Genomic DNA, 20,877 nt, shown 5'->3' on the forward strand with positions numbered 1-20,877 from the left:
TGCAAACTCATGCTTTTAGAGACTTGTTTGGGCTCATGAGAGGAGTAGAAAAACATCAAAAATTTCAGTCCTGCATGATTCTACCAAGATATGTGTGTTCATTGAAACCGCTGGTTTTTGATAGTTTGGGCCCTATTGAATAATGAATGTTTTGAATTTTCTCCAAAAGTAAAGTAGTTGCAAACTCATGCTTTTAGAGACTTGTTTGGGCTCATGAGATGAGTAGAAAAACATCAAAAATTTCAGTCCTGCATGATTCTACCAAGACATGTGTGTTCATTGAAACGGCTGGTTTTTGATAGTTTGGGCCCTATTGAATAATGAATGTTTTGAATTTTCTCCTAAAGTAAAGTAGTTGCAAACTCATCCTTTTAGAAACTTGTTTGGGCTGTTGAGAGGAGTAAAAAACCATCAAAAATTTCAATCCTGCATGATTCTACCAAGAAATGTGATTCTTCATTCAAAACGCTGGTTTTTGCTATTGGGCTCTATTGAATAATGAATGTTTTGAATTTTCTCCAAAAGTAAAGTAGTTGCAAACTCATGCTTTTAGAGACTTGTTTGGGCTCATGAGATGAGTAGAAAAACATCAAAAATTTCAGTCCTGCATGATTCTACCAAGACATGTGTGTTCATTGAAACGGCTGGTTTTTGATAGTTTGGGCCCTATTGAATAATGAATGTTTTGAATTTTCTCCAAAAGTAAAGTAGTTGCAAACTCATCCTTTTAGAAACTTGTTTGGGCTGTTGAGAGGAGTAAAAAACCATCAAAAATTTCAATCCTGCATGATTCTACCAAGAAATGTGATTCTTCATTCAAAACGTTGGTTTTTGCTATTGGGCTCTATTGAATAATGAATGTTTTGAATTTTCTCCAAAAGTAAAGTAGTTGCAAACTCATGCTTTTAGAGACTTGTTTGGGCTCATGAGAGGAGTAGAAAAACATCAAAAATTTCAGTCCTGCATGATTCTACCAAGAAATGTGTGTTCATTGAAACTGCTGGTTTTTGATCGTTTGGGCCCTATTGAATAATGAATGTTTTGAATTTTCTCCAAAAGTAAAGTAGTTGCAAACTCATCCTTTTAGAAACTTGTTTGGGCTGTTGAGAGGAGTAAAAAACCATCAAAAATTTCAATCCTGCATGATTCTACCAAGAAATGTGATTCTTCATTCAAAACGCTGGTTTTTGCTATTGGGCTCTATTGAATAATGAATGTTTTGAATTTTCTCCAAAAGTAAAGTAGTTGCAAACTCATGCTTTTAGAGACTTGTTTGGGCTCATGAGAGGAGTATAAAAACATCAAAAATTTCAGTCCTGCATGATTCTACCAAGAAATGTGTTCATTCAAACCGCTGGTTTTTGATAGTTTGGGCCCTATTGAATAATGAATGTTTTGAATTTTCTCCAAAAGTAAAGTAGTTGCAAACTCATCCTTTTAGAAACTTGTTTGGGCTGTTGAGAGGAGTAAAAAACCATCAAAAATTTCAATCCTGCATGATTCTACCAAGAAATGTGATTTTTCATTCAAAACGCTGGTTTTTGCTATTGGGCTCTATTGAATAATGAATGTTTTGAATTTTCTCCAAAAGTAAAGTAGTTGCAAGCTCATGCTTTTAGAGACTTGTTTGGGCTCATGAGAGGAGTAGAAAAACATCAAAAATTTCAGTCCTGCATGATTCTACCAAGAAATATGTGTTCATTGAAACCGCTGGTTTTTGATAGTTTGGGCCCTATTGAATAATGAATGTTTTGAATTTTCTCCAAAAGTAAAGTAGTTGCAAACTCATCCTTTTAGAAACTTGTTTGGGCTGTTGAGAGGAGTAAAAAACCATCAAAAATTTCAATCCTGCATGATTCTACCAAGAAATGTGATTCTTCATTCAAAACGCTGGTTTTTGCTATTGGGCTCTATTGAATAATGAATGTTTTGAATTTTCTCCAAAAGTAAAGTAGTTGCAAACTCATGCTTTTAGAGACTTGTTTGGGCTCATGAGATGAGTAGAAAAACATCAAAAATTTCAGTCCTGCATGATTCTACCAAGACATGTGTGTTCATTGAAACGGCTGGTTTTTGATAGTTTGGGCCCTATTGAATAATGAATGTTTTGAATTTTCTCCAAAAGTAAAGTAGTTGCAAACTCATCCTTTTAGAAACTTGTTTGGGCTGTTGAGAGGAGTAAAAAACCATCAAAAATTTCAATCCTGCATGATTCTACCAAGAAATGTGATTCTTCATTCAAAACGCTGGTTTTTGCTATTGGGCTCTATTGAATAATGAATGTTTTGAATTTTCTCCAAAATTAAAGTAGTTGCAAACTCATGCTTTTAGTGACTTGTTTGGGCTCATGAGAGGAGTAGAAAAACATCAAAAATTTCAGTCCTGCATGATTCTACCAAGAAATGTGTGTTCATTCAAACCGCTGGTTTTTGATAGTTTGGGCCCTATTGAATAATGAATGTTTTGACTTTTCTCCAAAAGTAAAATAGTTGCAAACTCATGCTTTTAGAGACTTGTTTGGGCTCATGAGAGGAGTAGAAAAACATCAAAAATTTCAGTCCTGCATGATTCTACCAAGAAATGTGTGTTCATTGAAACCGCTGGTTTTTGATAGTTTGGGCCCTATTGAATAATGAATGTTTTGAATTTTCTCCAAAAGTAAAGTAGTTGCAAACTCATCCTTTTAGAAACTTGTTTGGGCTGTTGAGAGGAGTAAAAAACCAAAAAAATTTCAATCCTGCATGATTCTACCAAGAAATGTGATTCTTCATTCAAAACGCTGGTTTTTGCTATTGGGCTCTATTGAATAATGAATGTTTTGAATTTTCTCCAAAAGTAAAGTAGTTGCAAACTCATGCTTTTAGAGACTTGTTTGGGCTCATGAGATGAGTAGAAAAACATCAAAAATTTCAGTCCTGCATGATTCTACCAAGACATGTGTGTTCATTGAAACGGCTGGTTTTTGATAGTTTGGGCCCTATTGAATAATGAATGTTTTGAATTTTCTCCAAAAGTAAAGTAGTTGCAAACTCATCCTTTTAGAAACTTGTTTGGGCTGTTGAGAGGAGTAAAAAACCATCAAAAATTTCAATCCTGCATGATTCTACCAAGAAATGTGATTCTTCATTCAAAACGCTGGTTTTTGCTATTGGTCTCTATTGAATAATGAATGTTTTGAATTTTCTCCAAAAGTAAAGTAGTTGCAAACTCATGCTTTTAGAGACTTGTTTGGGCTCATGAGAGGAGTAGAAAAACATCAAAAATTTCAGTCCTGCATGATTCTACCAAGAAATGTGTGTTCATTGAAACCGCTGGTTTTTGATCGTTTGGGCCCTATTGAATAATGAATGTTTTGAATTTTCTCCAAAAGTAAAGTAGTTGCAAACTCATCCTTTTAGAAACTTGTTTGGGCTGTTGAGAGGAGTAAAAAACCATGAAAAATTTCAATCCTGCATGATTTTACCAAGAAATGTGATTCTTCATTGAAAACCTGATTTTTGCTATTGGGCTCTATTGAATAGTGAATGTTTTGAATTTTCTCCAAAAGTAAAGTAGTTGCAAACTCATGCTTTTAGAGACTTGTTTGGGCTCATGAGAGGAGTAGAAAAACATCAAAAATTTCAGTCCTGCATGATTCTACCAAGAAATGTGTTCATTCAAACCGCTGGTTTTTGATAGTTTGGGCCCTATTGAATAATGAATGTTTTGAATTTTCTCCAAAAGTAAAGTAGTTGCAAACTCATCCTTTTAGAAACTTGTTTGGGCTGTTGAGAGGAGTAAAAAACCATCAAAAATTTCAATCCTGCATGATTCTACCAAGAAATGTGATTTTTCATTCAAAACGCTGGTTTTTGCTATTGGGCTCTATTGAATAATGAATGTTTTGAATTTTCTCCAAAAGTAAAGTAGTTGCAAGCTCATGCTTTTAGAGACTTGTTTGGGCTCATGAGAGGAGTAGAAAAACATCAAAAATTTCAGTCCTGCATGATTCTACCAAGAAATATGTGTTCATTGAAACCGCTGGTTTTTGATAGTTTGGGCCCTATTGAATAATGAATGTTTTGAATTTTCTCCAAAAGTAAAGTAGTTGCAAACTCATCCTTTTAGAAACTTGTTTGGGCTGTTGAGAGGAGTAAAAAACCATCAAAAATTTCAATCCTGCATGATTCTACCAAGAAATGTGATTCTTCATTCAAAACGCTGGTTTTTGCTATTGGGCTCTATTGAATAATGAATGTTTTGAATTTTCTCCAAAAGTAAAGTAGTTGCAAACTCATGCTTTTAGAGACTTGTTTGGGCTCATGAGATGAGTAGAAAAACATCAAAAATTTCAGTCCTGCATGATTCTACCAAGACATGTGTGTTCATTGAAACGGCTGGTTTTTGATAGTTTGGGCCCTATTGAATAATGAATGTTTTGAATTTTCTCCAAAAGTAAAGTAGTTGCAAACTCATCCTTTTAGAAACTTGTTTGGGCTGTTGAGAGGAGTAAAAAACCATCAAAAATTTCAATCCTGCATGATTCTACCAAGAAATGTGATTCTTCATTCAAAACACTGGTTTTTGCTATTGGGCTCTATTGAATAATGAATGTTTTGAATTTTCTCCAAAATTAAAGTAGTTGCAAACTCATGCTTTTAGAGACTTGTTTGGGCTCATGAGAGGAGTAGAAAAACATCAAAAATTTCAGTCCTGCATGATTCTACCAAGAAATGTGTGTTCATTCAAACCGCTGGTTTTTGATAGTTTGGGCCCTATTGAATAATGAATGTTTTGACTTTTCTCCAAAAGTAAAATAGTTGCAAACTCATGCTTTTAGAGATTTGTTTGGGCTCATGAGAGGAGTAGAAAAACATCAAAAATTTCAGTCCTGCATGATTCTACCAAGAAATGTGTGTTCATTGAAACCGCTGGTTTTTGATAGTTTGGGCCCTATTGAATAATGAATGTTTTGAATTTTCTCCAAAAGTAAAGTAGTTGCAAACTCATCCTTTTAGAAACTTGTTTGGGCTGTTGAGAGGAGTAAAAAACCAAAAAAATTTCAATCCTGCATGATTCTACCAAGAAATGTGATTCTTCATTCAAAACGCTGGTTTTTGCTATTGGGCTCTATTGAATAATGAATGTTTTGAATTTTCTCCAAAAGTAAAGTAGTTGCAAACTCATGCTTTTAGAGACTTGTTTGGGCTCATGAGATGAGTAGAAAAACATCAAAAATTTCAGTCCTGCATGATTCTACCAAGACATGTGTGTTCATTGAAACGGCTGGTTTTTGATAGTTTGGGCCCTATTGAATAATGAATGTTTTGAATTTTCTCCAAAAGTAAAGTAGTTGCAAACTCATCCTTTTAGAAACTTGTTTGGGCTGTTGAGAGGAGTAAAAAACCATCAAAAATTTCAATCCTGCATGATTCTACCAAGAAATGTGATTCTTCATTCAAAACGCTGGTTTTTGCTATTGGTCTCTATTGAATAATGAATGTTTTGAATTTTCTCCAAAAGTAAAGTAGTTGCAAACTCATGCTTTTAGAGACTTGTTTGGGCTCATGAGAGGAGTAGAAAAACATCAAAAATTTCAGTCCTGCATGATTCTACCAAGAAATGTGTGTTCATTGAAACCGCTGGTTTTTGATCGTTTGGGCCCTATTGAATAATGAATGTTTTGAATTTTCTCCAAAAGTAAAGTAGTTGCAAACTCATCCTTTTAGAAACTTGTTTGGGCTGTTGAGAGGAGTAAAAAACCATGAAAAATTTCAATCCTGCATGATTTTACCAAGAAATGTGATTCTTCATTGAAAACCTGATTTTTGCTATTGGGCTCTATTGAATAGTGAATGTTTTGAATTTTCTCCAAAAGTAAAGTAGTTGCAAACTCATGCTTTTAGAGACTTGTTTGGGCTCATGAGAGGAGTAGAAAAACATCAAAAATTTCAGTCCTGCATGATTCTACCAAGAAATGTGTTCATTCAAACCGCTGGTTTTTGATAGTTTGGGCCCTATTGAATAATGAATGTTTTGAATTTTCTCCAAAAGTAAAGTAGTTGCAAACTCATCCTTTTAGAAACTTGTTTGGGCTGTTGAGAGGAGTAAAAAACCATCAAAAATTTCAATCCTGCATGATTCTACCAAGAAATGTGATTCTTCATTCAAAACGCTGGTTTTTGCTATTGGGCTCTATTGAATAATGAATGTTTTGAATTTTCTCCAAAAGTAAAGTAGTTGCAAACTCATGCTTTTAGAGACTTGTTTGGGCTCATGAGAGGAGTAGAAAAACATCAAAAATTTCAGTCCTGCATGATTCTACCAAGAAATGTGTGTTCATTGAAACCGCTGGTTTTTGATAGTTTGGGCCCTATTGAATAATGAATGTTTTGAATTTTCTCCAAAAGTAAAGTAGTTGCAAACTCATCCTTTTAGAAACTTGTTTGGGCTGTTGAGAGGAGTAAAAAACCATCAAAAATTTCAATCCTGCATGATTCTACCAAGAAATGTGATTCTTCATTCAAAACGCTGGTTTTTGCTATTGGGCTCTATTGAATAATGAATGTTTTGAATTTTCTCCAAAAGTAAAGTAGTTGCAAACTCATGCTTTTAGAGACTTGTTTGGGCTCATGAGAGGAGTAGAAAAACATCAAAAATTTCAGTCCTGCATGATTCTACCAAGAAATGTGTGTTCATTCAAACCGCTGGTTTTTGATAGTTTGGGCCCTATTGAATAATGAATGTTTTGAATTTTCTCCAAAAGTAAAGTAGTTGCAAACTCATGCTTTTAGAGACTTGTTTGGGCTCATGAGAGGAGTAGAAAAACATCAAAAATTTCAGTCCTGCATGATTCTACCAAGAAATGTGTGTTCATTGAAACCGCTGGTTTTTGATAGTTTGGGCCCTATTGAATAATGAATGTTTTGAATTTTCTCCAAAAGTAAAGTAGTTGCAAACTCATCCTTTTAGAAACTTGTTTGGGCTGTTGAGAGGAGTAAAAAACCATCAAAAATTTCAATCCTGCATGATTCTACCAAGAAATGTGATTCTTCATTCAAAACGCTGGTTTTTGCTATTGGGCTCTATTGAATAATGAATGTTTTGAATTTTCTCCAAAAGTAAAGTAGTTGCAAACTCATCCTTTTAGAAACTTGTTTGGGCTGTTGAGAGGAGTAAAAAACCATCAAAAATTTCAATCCTGCATGATTCTACCAAGAAATGTGATTCTTCATTCAAAACGCTGGTTTTTGCTATTGGGCTCTATTGAATAATGAATGTTTTGAATTTTCTCCAAAAGTAAAGTAGTTGCAAACTCATGCTTTTAGAGACTTGTTTGGGCTCATGAGAGGAGTAGAAAAACATCAAAAATTTCAGTCCTGCATGATTCTACCAAGATATGTGTGTTCATTGAAACCGCTGGTTTTTGATAGTTTGGGCCCTATTGAATAATGAATGTTTTGAATTTTCTCCAAAAGTAAAGTAGTTGCAAACTCATTCTTTTAGAGACTTGTTTGGGCTCATGAGATGAGTAGAAAAACATCAAAAATTTCAGTCCTGCATGATTCTACCAAGACATGTGTGTTCATTGAAACGGCTGGTTTTTGATAGTTTGGGCCCTATTGAATAATGAATGTTTTGAATTTTCTCCAAAAGTAAAGTAGTTGCAAACTCATCCTTTTAGAAACTTGTTTGGGCTGTTGAGAGGAGTAAAAAACCATCAAAAATTTCAATCCTGCATGATTCTACCAAGAAATGTGTTTCTTCATTCAAAACGCTGGTTTTTGCTATTGGGCTCTATTGAATAATGAATGTTTTGAATTTTCTCCAAAAGTAAAGTAGTTGCAAACTCATGCTTTTAGAGACTTGTTTGGGCTCATGAGATGAGTAGAAAAACATCAAAAATTTCAGTCCTGCATGATTCTACCAAGACATGTGTGTTCATTGAAACGGCTGGTTTTTGATAGTTTGGGCCCTATTGAATAATGAATGTTTTGAATTTTCTCCAAAAGTAAAGTAGTTGCAAACTCATCCTTTTAGAAACTTGTTTGGGCTGTTGAGAGGAGTAAAAAACCATCAAAAATTTCAATCCTGCATGATTCTACCAAGAAATGTGATTCTTCATTCAAAACGCTGGTTTTTGCTATTGGTCTCTATTGAATAATGAATGTTTTGAATTTTCTCCAAAAGTAAAGTAGTTGCAAACTCATGCTTTTAGAGACTTGTTTGGGCTCATGAGAGGAGTAGAAAAACATCAAAAATTTCAGTCCTGCATGATTCTACCAAGAAATGTGTGTTCATTGAAACCGCTGGTTTTTGATCGTTTGGGCCCTATTGAATAATGAATGTTTTGAATTTTCTCCAAAAGTAAAGTAGTTGCAAACTCATCCTTTTAGAAACTTGTTTGGGCTGTTGAGAGGAGTAAAAAACCATGAAAAATTTCAATCCTGCATGATTTTACCAAGAAATGTGATTCTTCATTGAAAACCTGATTTTTGCTATTGGGCTCTATTGAATAGTGAATGTTTTGAATTTTCTCCAAAAGTAAAGTAGTTGCAAACTCATGCTTTTAGAGACTTGTTTGGGCTCATGAGAGGAGTAGAAAAACATCAAAAATTTCAGTCCTGCATGATTCTACCAAGAAATGTGTTCATTCAAACCGCTGGTTTTTGATAGTTTGGGCCCTATTGAATAATGAATGTTTTGAATTTTCTCCAAAAGTAAAGTAGTTGCAAACTCATCCTTTTAGAAACTTGTTTGGGCTGTTGAGAGGAGTAAAAAACCATCAAAAATTTCAATCCTGCATGATTCTACCAAGAAATGTGATTCTTCATTCAAAACGCTGGTTTTTGCTATTGGGCTCTATTGAATAATGAATGTTTTGAATTTTCTCCAAAAGTAAAGTAGTTGCAAACTCATGCTTTTAGAGACTTGTTTGGGCTCATGAGAGGAGTAGAAAAACATCAAAAATTTCAGTCCTGCATGATTCTACCAAGAAATGTGTGTTCATTGAAACCGCTGGTTTTTGATAGTTTGGGCCCTATTGAATAATGAATGTTTTGAATTTTCTCCAAAAGTAAAGTAGTTGCAAACTCATCCTTTTAGAAACTTGTTTGGGCTGTTGAGAGGAGTAAAAAACCATCAAAAATTTCAATCCTGCATGATTCTACCAAGAAATGTGATTCTTCATTCAAAACGCTGGTTTTTGCTATTGGGCTCTATTGAATAATGAATGTTTTGAATTTTCTCCAAAAGTAAAGTAGTTGCAAACTCATGCTTTTAGAGACTTGTTTGGGCTCATGAGAGGAGTAGAAAAACATCAAAAATTTCAGTCCTGCATAATTCTACCAAGAAATGTGTGTTCATTCAAACCGCTGGTTTTTGATAGTTTGGGCCCTATTGAATAATGAATGTTTTGAATTTTCTCCAAAAGTAAAGTAGTTGCAAACTCATGCTTTTAGAGACTTGTTTGGGCTCATGAGAGGAGTAGAAAAACATCAAAAATTTCAGTCCTGCATGATTCTACCAAGAAATGTGTGTTCATTGAAACCGCTGGTTTTTGATAGTTTGGGCCCTATTGAATAATGAATGTTTTGAATTTTCTCCAAAAGTAAAGTAGTTGCAAACTCATCCTTTTAGAAACTTGTTTGGGCTGTTGAGAGGAGTAAAAAACCATCAAAAATTTCAATCCTGCATGATTCTACCAAGAAATGTGATTCTTCATTCAAAACGCTGGTTTTTGCTATTGGGCTCTATTGAATAATGAATGTTTTGAATTTTCTCCAAAAGTAAAGTAGTTGCAAACTCATCCTTTTAGAAACTTGTTTGGGCTGTTGAGAGGAGTAAAAAACCATCAAAAATTTCAATCCTGCATGATTCTACCAAGAAATGTGATTCTTCATTCAAAACGCTGGTTTTTGCTATTGGGCTCTATTGAATAATGAATGTTTTGAATTTTCTCCAAAAGTAAAGTAGTTGCAAACTCATGCTTTTAGAGACTTGTTTGGGCTCATGAGAGGAGTAGAAAAACATCAAAAATTTCAGTCCTGCATGATTCTACCAAGATATGTGTGTTCATTGAAACCGCTGGTTTTTGATAGTTTGGGCCCTATTGAATAATGAATGTTTTGAATTTTCTCCAAAAGTAAAGTAGTTGCAAACTCATGCTTTTAGAGACTTGTTTGGGCTCATGAGATGAGTAGAAAAACATCAAAAATTTCAGTCCTGCATGATTCTACCAAGACATGTGTGTTCATTGAAACGGCTGGTTTTTGATAGTTTGGGCCCTATTGAATAATGAATGTTTTGAATTTTCTCCAAAAGTAAAGTAGTTGCAAACTCATCCTTTTAGAAACTTGTTTGGGCTGTTGAGAGGAGTAAAAAACCATCAAAAATTTCAATCCTGCATGATTCTACCAAGAAATGTGTTTCTTCATTCAAAACGCTGGTTTTTGCTATTGGGCTCTATTGAATAATGAATGTTTTGAATTTTCTCCAAAAGTAAAGTAGTTGCAAACTCATGCTTTTAGAGACTTGTTTGGGCTCATGAGATGAGTAGAAAAACATCAAAAATTTCAGTCCTGCATGATTCTACCAAGACATGTGTGTTCATTGAAACGGCTGGTTTTTGATAGTTTGGGCCCTATTGAATAATGAATGTTTTGAATTTTCTCCAAAAGTAAAGTAGTTGCAAACTCATCCTTTTAGAAACTTGTTTGGGCTGTTGAGAGGAGTAAAAAACCATCAAAAATTTCAATCCTGCATGATTCTACCAAGAAATGTGATTCTTCATTCAAAACGCTGGTTTTTGCTATTGGGCTCTATTGAATAATGAATGTTTTGAATTTTCTCCAAAAGTAAAGTAGTTGCAAACTCATGCTTTTAGAGACTTGTTTGGGCTCATGAGAGGAGTAGAAAAACATCAAAAATTTCAGTCCTGCATGATTCTACCAAGAAATGTGTGTTCATTGAAACCGCTGGTTTTTGATCGTTTGGGCCCTATTGAATAATGAATGTTTTGAATTTTCTCCAAAAGTAAAGTAGTTGCAAACTCATCCTTTTAGAAACTTGTTTGGGCTGTTGAGAGGAGTAAAAAACCATGAAAAATTTCAATCCTGCATGATTTTACCAAGAAATGTGATTCTTCATTGAAAACCTGATTTTTGCTAATGGGCTCTATTGAATAGTGAATGTTTTTTATTTTCTCCAAAAGTAAAGTAGTTGCAAACTCATGCTTTTAGAGACTTGTTTGGGCTCATGAGAGGAGTAGAAAAACATCAAAAATTTCAGTCCTGCATGATTCTACCAAGAAATGTGTTCATTCAAACCGCTGGTTTTTGATAGTTTGGGCCCTATTGAATAATGAATGTTTTGAATTTTCTCCAAAAGTAAAGTAGTTGCAAACTCATCCTTTTAGAAACTTGTTTGGGCTGTTGAGAGGAGTAAAAAACCATCAAAAATTTCAATCCTGCATGATTCTACCAAGAAATGTGATTCTTCATTCAAAACGCTGGTTTTTGCTATTGGGCTCTATTGAATAATGAATGTTTTGAATTTTCTCCAAAAGTAAAGTAGTTGCAAACTCATGCTTTTAGAGACTTGTTTGGGCTCATGAGAGGAGTAGAAAAACATCAAAAATTTCAGTCCTGCATGATTCTACCAAGAAATGTGTGTTCATTGAAACCGCTGGTTTTTGATAGTTTGGGCCCTATTGAATAATGAATGTTTTGAATTTTCTCCAAAAGTAAAGTAGTTGCAAACTCATCCTTTTAGAAACTTGTTTGGGCTGTTGAGAGGAGTAAAAAACCATCAAAAATTTCAATCCTGCATGATTCTACCAAGAAATGTGATTCTTCATTCAAAACGCTGGTTTTTGCTATTGGGCTCTATTGAATAATGAATGTTTTGAATTTTCTCCAAAAGTAAAGTAGTTGCAAACTCATGCTTTTAGAGACTTGTTTGGGCTCATGAGAGGAGTAGAAAAACATCAAAAATTTCAGTCCTGCATGATTCTACCAAGAAATGTGTGTTCATTCAAACCGCTGGTTTTTGATAGTTTGGGCCCTATTGAATAATGAATGTTTTGAATTTTCTCCAAAAGTAAAGTAGTTGCAAACTCATGCTTTTAGAGACTTGTTTGGGCTCATGAGAGGAGTAGAAAAACATCAAAAATTTCAGTCCTGCATGATTCTACCAAGAAATGTGTGTTCATTGAAACCGCTGGTTTTTGATAGTTTGGGCCCTATTGAATAATGAATGTTTTGAATTTTCTCCAAAAGTAAAGTAGTTGCAAACTCATCCTTTTAGAAACTTGTTTGGGCTGTTGAGAGGAGTAAAAAACCATCAAAAATTTCAATCCTGCATGATTCTACCAAGAAATGTGATTCTTCATTCAAAACGCTGGTTTTTGCTATTGGGCTCTAATGAATAATGAATGTTTTGAATTTTCTCCAAAAGTAAAGTAGTTGCAAACTCATGCTTTTAGAGACTTGTTTGGGCTCATGAGAGGAGTAGAAAAACATCAAAAATTTCAGTCCTGCATGATTCTACCAAGATATGTGTGTTCATTGAAACCGCTGGTTTTTGATAGTTTGGGCCCTATTGAATAATGAATGTTTTGAATTTTCTCCAAAAGTAAAGTAGTTGCAAACTCATGCTTTTAGAGACTTGTTTGGGCTCATGAGATGAGTAGAAAAACATCAAAAATTTCAGTCCTGCATGATTCTACCAAGACATGTGTGTTCATTGAAACGGCTGGTTTTTGATAGTTTGGGCCCTATTGAATAATGAATGTTTTGAATTTTCTCCAAAAGTAAAGTAGTTGCAAACTCATCCTTTTAGAAACTTGTTTGGGCTGTTGAGAGGAGTAAAAAACCATCAAAAATTTCAATCCTGCATGATTCTACCAAGAAATGTGATTCTTCATTCAAAACGCTGGTTTTTGCTATTGGGCTCTATTGAATAATGAATGTTTTGAATTTTCTCCAAAAGTAAAGAAGTTGCAAACTCATGCTTTTAGAGACTTGTTCGGGCTCATGAGAGGAGTAGAAAAACATCAAAAATTTCAGTCCTGCATGATTCTACCAAGAAATGTGTGTTCATTGAAACCGCTGGTTTTTGATAGTTTGGGCCCTATTGAATAATGAATGTTTTGAATTTTCTCCAAAAGTAAAGTAGTTGCAAACTCATCCTTTTAGAAACTTGTTTGGGCTGTTGAGAGGAGTAAAAAACCATCAAAAATTTCAATCCTGCATGATTCTACCAAGAAATGTGATTCTTCATTCAAAACGCTGGTTTTTGCTATTGGGCTCTATTGAATAATGAATGTTTTGAATTTTCTCCAAAAGTAAAGTAGTTGCAAACTCATGCTTTTAGAGACTTGTTTGGGCTCATGAGATGAGTAGAAAAACATCAAAAATTTCAGTCCTGCATGATTCTACCAAGACATGTGTGTTCATTGAAACGGCTGGTTTTTGATAGTTTGGGCCCTATTGAATAATGAATGTTTTGAATTTTCTCCAAAAGTAAAGTATTTGCAAACTCATCCTTTTAGAAACTTGTTTGGGCTGTTGAGAGGAGTAAAAAACCATCAAAAATTTCAATCCTGCATGATTCTACCAAGAAATGTGATTCTTCATTCAAAACGCTGGTTTTTGCTATTGGGCTCTATTGAATAATGAATGTTTTGAATTTTCTCCAAAATTAAAGTAGTTGCAAACTCATGCTTTTAGAGACTTGTTTGGGCTCATGAGAGGAGTAGAAAAACATCAAAAATTTCAGTCCTGCATGATTCTACCAAGAAATGTGTGTTCATTCAAACCGCTGGTTTTTGATAGTTTGGGCCCTATTGAATAATGAATGTTTTGAATTTTCTCCAAAAGTAAAGTAGTTGCAAACTCATGCTTTTAGAGACTTGTTTGGGCTCATGAGAGGAGTAGAAAAACATCAAAAATTTCAGTCCTGCATGATTCTACCAAGAAATGTGTGTTCATTGAAACCGCTGGTTTTTGATAGTTTGGGCCCTATTGAATAATGAATGTTTTGAATTTTCTCCAAAAGTAAAGTAGTTGCAAACTCATCCTTTTAGAAACTTGTTTGGGCTGTTGAGAGGAGTAAAAAACCATCAAAAATTTCAATCCTGCATGATTCTACCAAGAAATGTGATTCTTCATTCAAAACGCTGGTTTTTGCTATTGGGCTCTATTGAATAATGAATGTTTTGAATTTTCTCCAAAAGTAAAGTAGTTGCAAACTCATGCTTTTAGAGACTTGTTTGGGCTCATGAGATGAGTAGAAAAACATCAAAAATTTCAGTCCTGCATGATTCTACCAAGACATGTGTGTTCATTGAAACGGCTGGTTTTTGATAGTTTGGGCCCTATTGAATAATGAATGTTTTGAATTTTCTCCAAAAGTAAAGTAGTTGCAAACTCATCCTTTTAGAAACTTGTTTGGGCTGTTGAGAGGAGTAAAAAACCATCAAAAATTTCAATCCTGCATGATTCTGCCAAGAAATGTGATTCTTCATTCAAAACGCTGGTTTTTGCTTTTGGGCTCTATTGAATAATGAATGTTTTGAATTTTCTCCAAAAGTAAAGTAGTTGCAAACTCATGCTTTTAGAGACTTGTTTGGGCTCATGAGAGGAGTAGAAAAACATCAAAAATTTCAGTCCTGCATGATTCTACCAAGAAATGTGTGTTCATTGAAACCGCTGGTTTTTGATCGTTTGGGCCCTATTGAATAATGAATGTTTTGAATTTTCTCCAAAAGTAAAGTAGTTGCAAACTCATCCTTTTAGAAACTTGTTTGGGCTGTTGAGAGGAGTAAAAAACCATGAAAAATTTCAATCCTGCATGATTTTACCAAGAAATGTGATTCTTCATTGAAAACCTGATTTTTGCTATTGGGCTCTATTGAATAGTGAATGTTTTGAATTTTCTCCAAAAGTAAAGTAGTTGCAAACTCATGCTTTTAGAGACTTGTTTGGGCTCATGAGAGGAGTAGAAAAACATCAAAAATTTCAGTCCTGCATGATTCTACCAAGACATGTGTGTTCATTGAAACGGCTGGTTTTTGATAGTTTGGGCCCTATTGAATAATGAATGTTTTGAATTTTCTCCAAAAGTAAAGTAGTTGCAAACTCATCCTTTTAGAAACTTGTTTGGGCTGTTGAGAGGAGTAAAAAACCATCAAAAATTTCAATCCTGCATGATTCTACCAAGAAATGTGATTCTTCATTCAAAACGTTGGTTTTTGCTATTGGGCTCTATTGAATAATGAATGTTTTGAATTTTCTCCAAAAGTAAAGTAGTTGCAAACTCATGCTTTTAGAGACTTGTTTGGGCTCATGAGAGGAGTAGAAAAACATCAAAAATTTCAGTCCTGCATGATTCTACCAAGAAATGTGTGTTCATTGAAACCGCTGGTTTTTGATCGTTTGGGCCCTATTGAATAATGAATGTTTTGAATTTTCTCCAAAAGTAAAGTAGTTGCAAACTCATCCTTTTAGAAACTTGTTTGGGCTGTTGAGAGGAGTAAAAAACCATCAAAAATTTCAATCCTGCATGATTCTACCAAGAAATGTGATTCTTCATTCAAAACGCTGGTTTTTGCTATTGGGCTCTATTGAATAATGAATGTTTTGAATTTTCTCCAAAAGTAAAGTAGTTGCAAACTCATGCTTTTAGAGACTTGTTTGGGCTCATGAGAGGAGTATAAAAACATCAAAAATTTCAGTCCTGCATGATTCTACCAAGAAATGTGTTCATTCAAACCGCTGGTTTTTGATAGTTTGGGCCCTATTGAATAATGAATGTTTTGAATTTTCTCCAAAAGTAAAGTAGTTGCAAACTCATCCTTTTAGAAACTTGTTTGGGCTGTTGAGAGGAGTAAAAAACCATCAAAAATTTCAATCCTGCATGATTCTACCAAGAAATGTGATTCTTCATTCAAAACGCTGGTTTTTGCTATTGGGCTCTATTGAATAATGAATGTTTTGAATTTTCTCCAAAAGTAAAGTAGTTGCAAGCTCATGCTTTTAGAGACTTGTTTGGGCTCATGAGATGAGTAGAAAAACATCAAAAATTTCAGTCCTGCATGATTCTACCAAGACATGTGTGTTCATTGAAACGGCTGGTTTTTGATAGTTTGGGCCCTATTGAATAATGAATGTTTTGAATTTTCTCCAAAAGTAAAGTAGTTGCAAACTCATCCTTTTAGAAACTTGTTTGGGCTGTTGAGAGGAGTAAAAAACCATCAAAAATTTCAATCCTGCATGATTCTACCAAGAAATGTGATTCTTCATTCAAAACGCTGGTTTTTGCTATTGGGCCCTATTGAATAATGAATGTTTTGAATTTTCTCCAAAATTAAAGTAGTTGCAAACTCATGCTTTTAGAGACTTGTTTGGGCTCATGAGAGGAGTAGAAAAACATCAAAAATTTCAGTCCTGCATGATTCTACCAAGAAATGTGTGTTCATTCAAACCGCTGGTTTTTGATAGTTTGGGCCCTATTGAATAATGAATGTTTTGACTTTTCTCCAAAAGTAAAATAGTTGCAAACTCATGCTTTTAGAGACTTGTTTGGGCTCATGAGAGGAGTAGAAAAACATCAAAAATTTCAGTCCTGCATGATTCTACCAAGAAATGTGTGTTCATTGAAACCGCTGGTTTTTGATAGTTTGGGCCCTATTGAATAATGAATGTTTTGAATTTTCTCCAAAAGTAAAGTAGTTGCAAACTCATCCTTTTAGAAACTTGTTTGGGCTGTTGAGAGGAGTAAAAAACCATCAAAAATTTCAATCCTGCATGATTCTACCAAGAAATGTGATTCTTCATTCAAAACGCTGGTTTTTGCTATTGGGCTCTATTGAATAATGAATGTTTTGAATTTTCTCCAAAAGTAAAGTAGTTGCGAACTCATGCTTTTAGAGACTTGTTTGGGCTCATGAGATGAGTAGAAAAACATCAAAAATTTCAGTCCTGCATGATTCTACCAAGACATGTGTGTTCATTGAAACGGCTGGTTTTTGATAGTTTGGGCCCTATTGAATAATGAATGTTTTGAATTTTCTCCAAAAGTAAAGTAGTTGCAAACTCATCCTTTTAGAAACTTGTTTGGGCTGTTGAGAGGAGTAAAAAACCATCAAAAATTTCAATCCTGCATGATTCTACCAAGAAATGTGATTCTTCATTCAAAACGCTGGTTTTTGCTATTGGTCTCTATTGAATAATGAATGTTTTGAATTTTCTCCAAAAGTAAAGTAGTTGCAAACTCATGCTTTTAGAGACTTGTTTGGGCTCATGAGAGGAGTAGAAAAACATCAAAAATTTCAGTCCTGCATGATTCTACCAAGAAATGTGTGTTCATTGAAACCGCTGGTTTTTGATCGTTTGGGCCCTATTGAATAATGAATGTTTTGAATTTTCTCCAAAAGTAAAGTAGTTGCAAACTCATCCTTTTAGAAACTTGTTTGGGCTGTTGAGAGGAGTAAAAAACCATGAAAAATTTCAATTCTGCATGATTTTACCAAGAAATGTGATTCTTCATTGAAAACCTGATTTTTGCTGTTGGGCTCTATTGAATAGTGAATGTTTTGAATTTTCTCCAAAAGTAAAGTAGTTGCAAACTCATGCTTTTAGAGACTTGTTTGGGCTCATGAGAGGAGTAGAAAAACATCAAAAATTTCAGTCCTGCATGATTCTACCAAGAAATGTGTTCATTCAAACCGCTGGTTTTTGATAGTTTGGGCCCTATTGAATAATGAATGTTTTGAATTTTCTCCAAAAGTAAAGTAGTTGCAAACTCATCCTTTTAGAAACTTGTTTGGGCTGTTGAGAGGAGTAAAAAACCATCAAAAATTTCAATCCTGCATGATTCTACCAAGAAATGTGATTCTTCATTCAAAACGCTGGTTTTTGCTATTGGGCTCTATTGAATAATGAATGTTTTGAATTTTCTCCAAAAGTAAAGTAGTTGCAAACTCATGCTTTTAGAGACTTGTTTGGGCTCATGAGAGGAGTAGAAAAACATCAAAAATTTCAGTCCTGCATGATTCTACCAAGAAATGTGTGTTCATTGAAACCGCTGGTTTTTGATAGTTTGGGCCCTATTGAATAATGAATGTTTTGAATTTTCTCCAAAAGTAAAGTAGTTGCAAACTCATCCTTTTAGAAACTTGTTTGGGCTGTTGAGAGGAGTAAAAAACCATCAAAAATTTCAATCCTGCATGATTCTACCAAGAAATGTGATTCTTCATTCAAAACGCTGGTTTTTGCTATTGGGCTCTATTGAATAATGAATGTTTTGAATTTTCTCCAAAAGTAAAGTAGTTGCAAACTCATGCTTTTAGAGACTTGTTTGGGCTCATGAGAGGAGTAGAAAAACATCAAAAATTTCAGTCCTGCATGATTCTACCAAGAAATGTGTGTTCATTCAAACCGCTGGTTTTTGATAGTTTGGGCCCTATTGAATAATGAATGTTTTGAATTTTCTCCAAAAGTAAAGTAGTTGCAAACTCATGCTTTTAGAGACTTGTTTGGGCTCATGAGAGGAGTAGAAAAACATCAAAAATTTCAGTCCTGCATGATTCTACCAAGAAATGTGTGTTCATTGAAACCGCTGGTTTTTGATAGTTTGGGCCCTATTGAATAATGAATGTTTTGAATTTTCTCCAAAAGTAAAGTAGTTGCAAACTCATCCTTTTAGAAACTTGTTTGGGCTGTTGAGAGGAGTAAAAAACCATCAAAAATTTCAATCCTGCATGATTCTACCAAGAAATGTGATTCTTCATTCAAAACGCTGGTTTTTGCTATTGGGCTCTATTGAATAATGAATGTTTTGAATTTTCTCCAAAAGTAAAGTAGTTGCAAACTCATGCTTTTAGAGACTTGTTTGGGCTCATGAGAGGAGTAGAAAAACATCAAAAATTTCAGTCCTGCATGATTCTACCAAGATATGTGTGTTCATTGAAACCGCTGGTTTTTGATAGTTTGGGCCCTATTGAATAATGAATGTTTTGAATTTTCTCCAAAAGTAAAGTAGTTGCAAACTCATGCTTTTAGAGACTTGTTAGGGCTCATGAGATGAGTAGAAAAACATCAAAAATTTCAGTCCTGCATGATTCTACCAAGACATGTGTGTTCATTGAAACGGCTGGTTTTTGATAGTTTGGGCCCTATTGAATAATGAATGTTTTGAATTTTCTCCAAAAGTAAAGTAGTTGCAAACTCATCCTTTTAGAAACTTGTTTGGGCTGTTGAGAGGAGTAAAAAACCATCAAAAATTTCAATCCTGCATGATTCTACCAAGAAATGTGATTCTTCATTCAAAACGCTGGTTTTTGCTATTGGGCTCTATTGAATAATGAATGTTTTGAATTTTCTCCAAAAGTAAAGTAGTTGCAAACTCATGCTTTTAGAGACTTGTTTGGGCTCATGAGAGGAGTAGAAAAACATCAAAAATTTCAGTCCTGCATGATTCTACCAAGAAATGTGTGTTCATTGAAACCGCTGGTTTTTGATCGTTTGGGCCCTATTGAATAATGAATGTTTTGAATTTTCTCCAAAAGTAAAGTAGTTGCAAACTCATCCTTTTAGAAACTTGTTTGGGCTGTTGAGAGGAGTAAAAAACCATCAAAAATTTCAATCCTGCATGATTCTACCAAGAAATGTGATTCTTCATTCAAAAGGCTGGTTTTTGCTATTGGGCTCTATTGAATAATGAATGTTTTGAATTTTCTCCAAAAGTAAAGTAGTTGCAAACTCATGCTTTTAGAGACTTGTTCGGGCTCATGAGAGGAGTAGAAAAACATCAAAAATTTCAGTCCTGCATGATTCTACCAAGAAATGTGTGTTCATTGAAACCGCTGGTTTTTGATAGTTTGGGCCCTATTGAATAATGAATGTTTTGAATTTTCTCCAAAAGTAAAGTAGTTGCAAACTCATCCTTTTAGAAACTTGTTTGGGCTGTTGAGAGGAGTAAAAAACCATCAAAAATTTCAATCCTGCATGATTCTACCAAGAAATGTGATTCTTCATTCAAAACGCTGGTTTTTGCTATTGGGCTCTATTGAATAATGAATGTTTTGAATTTTCTCCAAAAGTAAAGTAGTTGCAAACTCATGCTTTTAGAGACTTGTTTGGGCTCATGAGATGAGTAGAAAAACATCAAAAATTTCAGTCCTGCATGATTCTACCAAGACATGTGTGTTCATTGAAACGGCTGGTTTTTGATAGTTTGGGCCCTATTGAATAATGAATGTTTTGAATTTTCTCCAAAAGTAAAGTATTTGCAAACTCATCCTTTTAGAAACTTGTTTGGGCTGTTGAGAGGAGTAAAAAACCATCAAAAATTTCAATCCTGCATGATTCTACCAAGAAATGTGATTCTTCATTCAAAACGCTGGTTTTTGCTATTGGGCTCTATTGAATAATGAATGTTTTGAATTTTCTCCAAAAGTAAAGTAGTTGCAAACTCATGCTTTTAGAGACTTGTTTGGGCTCATGAGAGGAGTAGAAAAACATCAAAAATTTCACTCCTGCATGATTCTACCAAGAAATGTGTGTTCATTGAAACCGCTGGTTTTTGATAGTTTGGGCCCTATTGAATAATGAATGTTTTGAATTTTCTCCAAAAGTAAAGTAGTTGCAAACTCATCCTTTTAGAAACTTGTTTGGGCTGTTGAGAGGAGTAAAAAACCTTCAAAAATTTCAATCCTGCATGATTCTACCAAGAAATGTGATTCTTCATTCAAAACGCTGGTTTTTGCTATTTGGCTCTATTGAATAATGAATGTTTTGAATTTTCTCCAAAAGTAAAGTAGTTGCAAACTCATCCTTTTAGAAACTTGTTTGGGCTGTTGAGAGGAGTAAAAAACCATCAAAAATTTCAATCCTG

The sequence above is a fragment of the Dendrobates tinctorius genome, unplaced genomic scaffold (assembly GCF_039654945.1).
Source record: "Dendrobates tinctorius isolate UK_male_01 unplaced genomic scaffold, ASM3965494v1 ptg000170l, whole genome shotgun sequence".
NCBI classification, from domain to species: domain Eukaryota; kingdom Metazoa; phylum Chordata; class Amphibia; order Anura; family Dendrobatidae; genus Dendrobates; species Dendrobates tinctorius.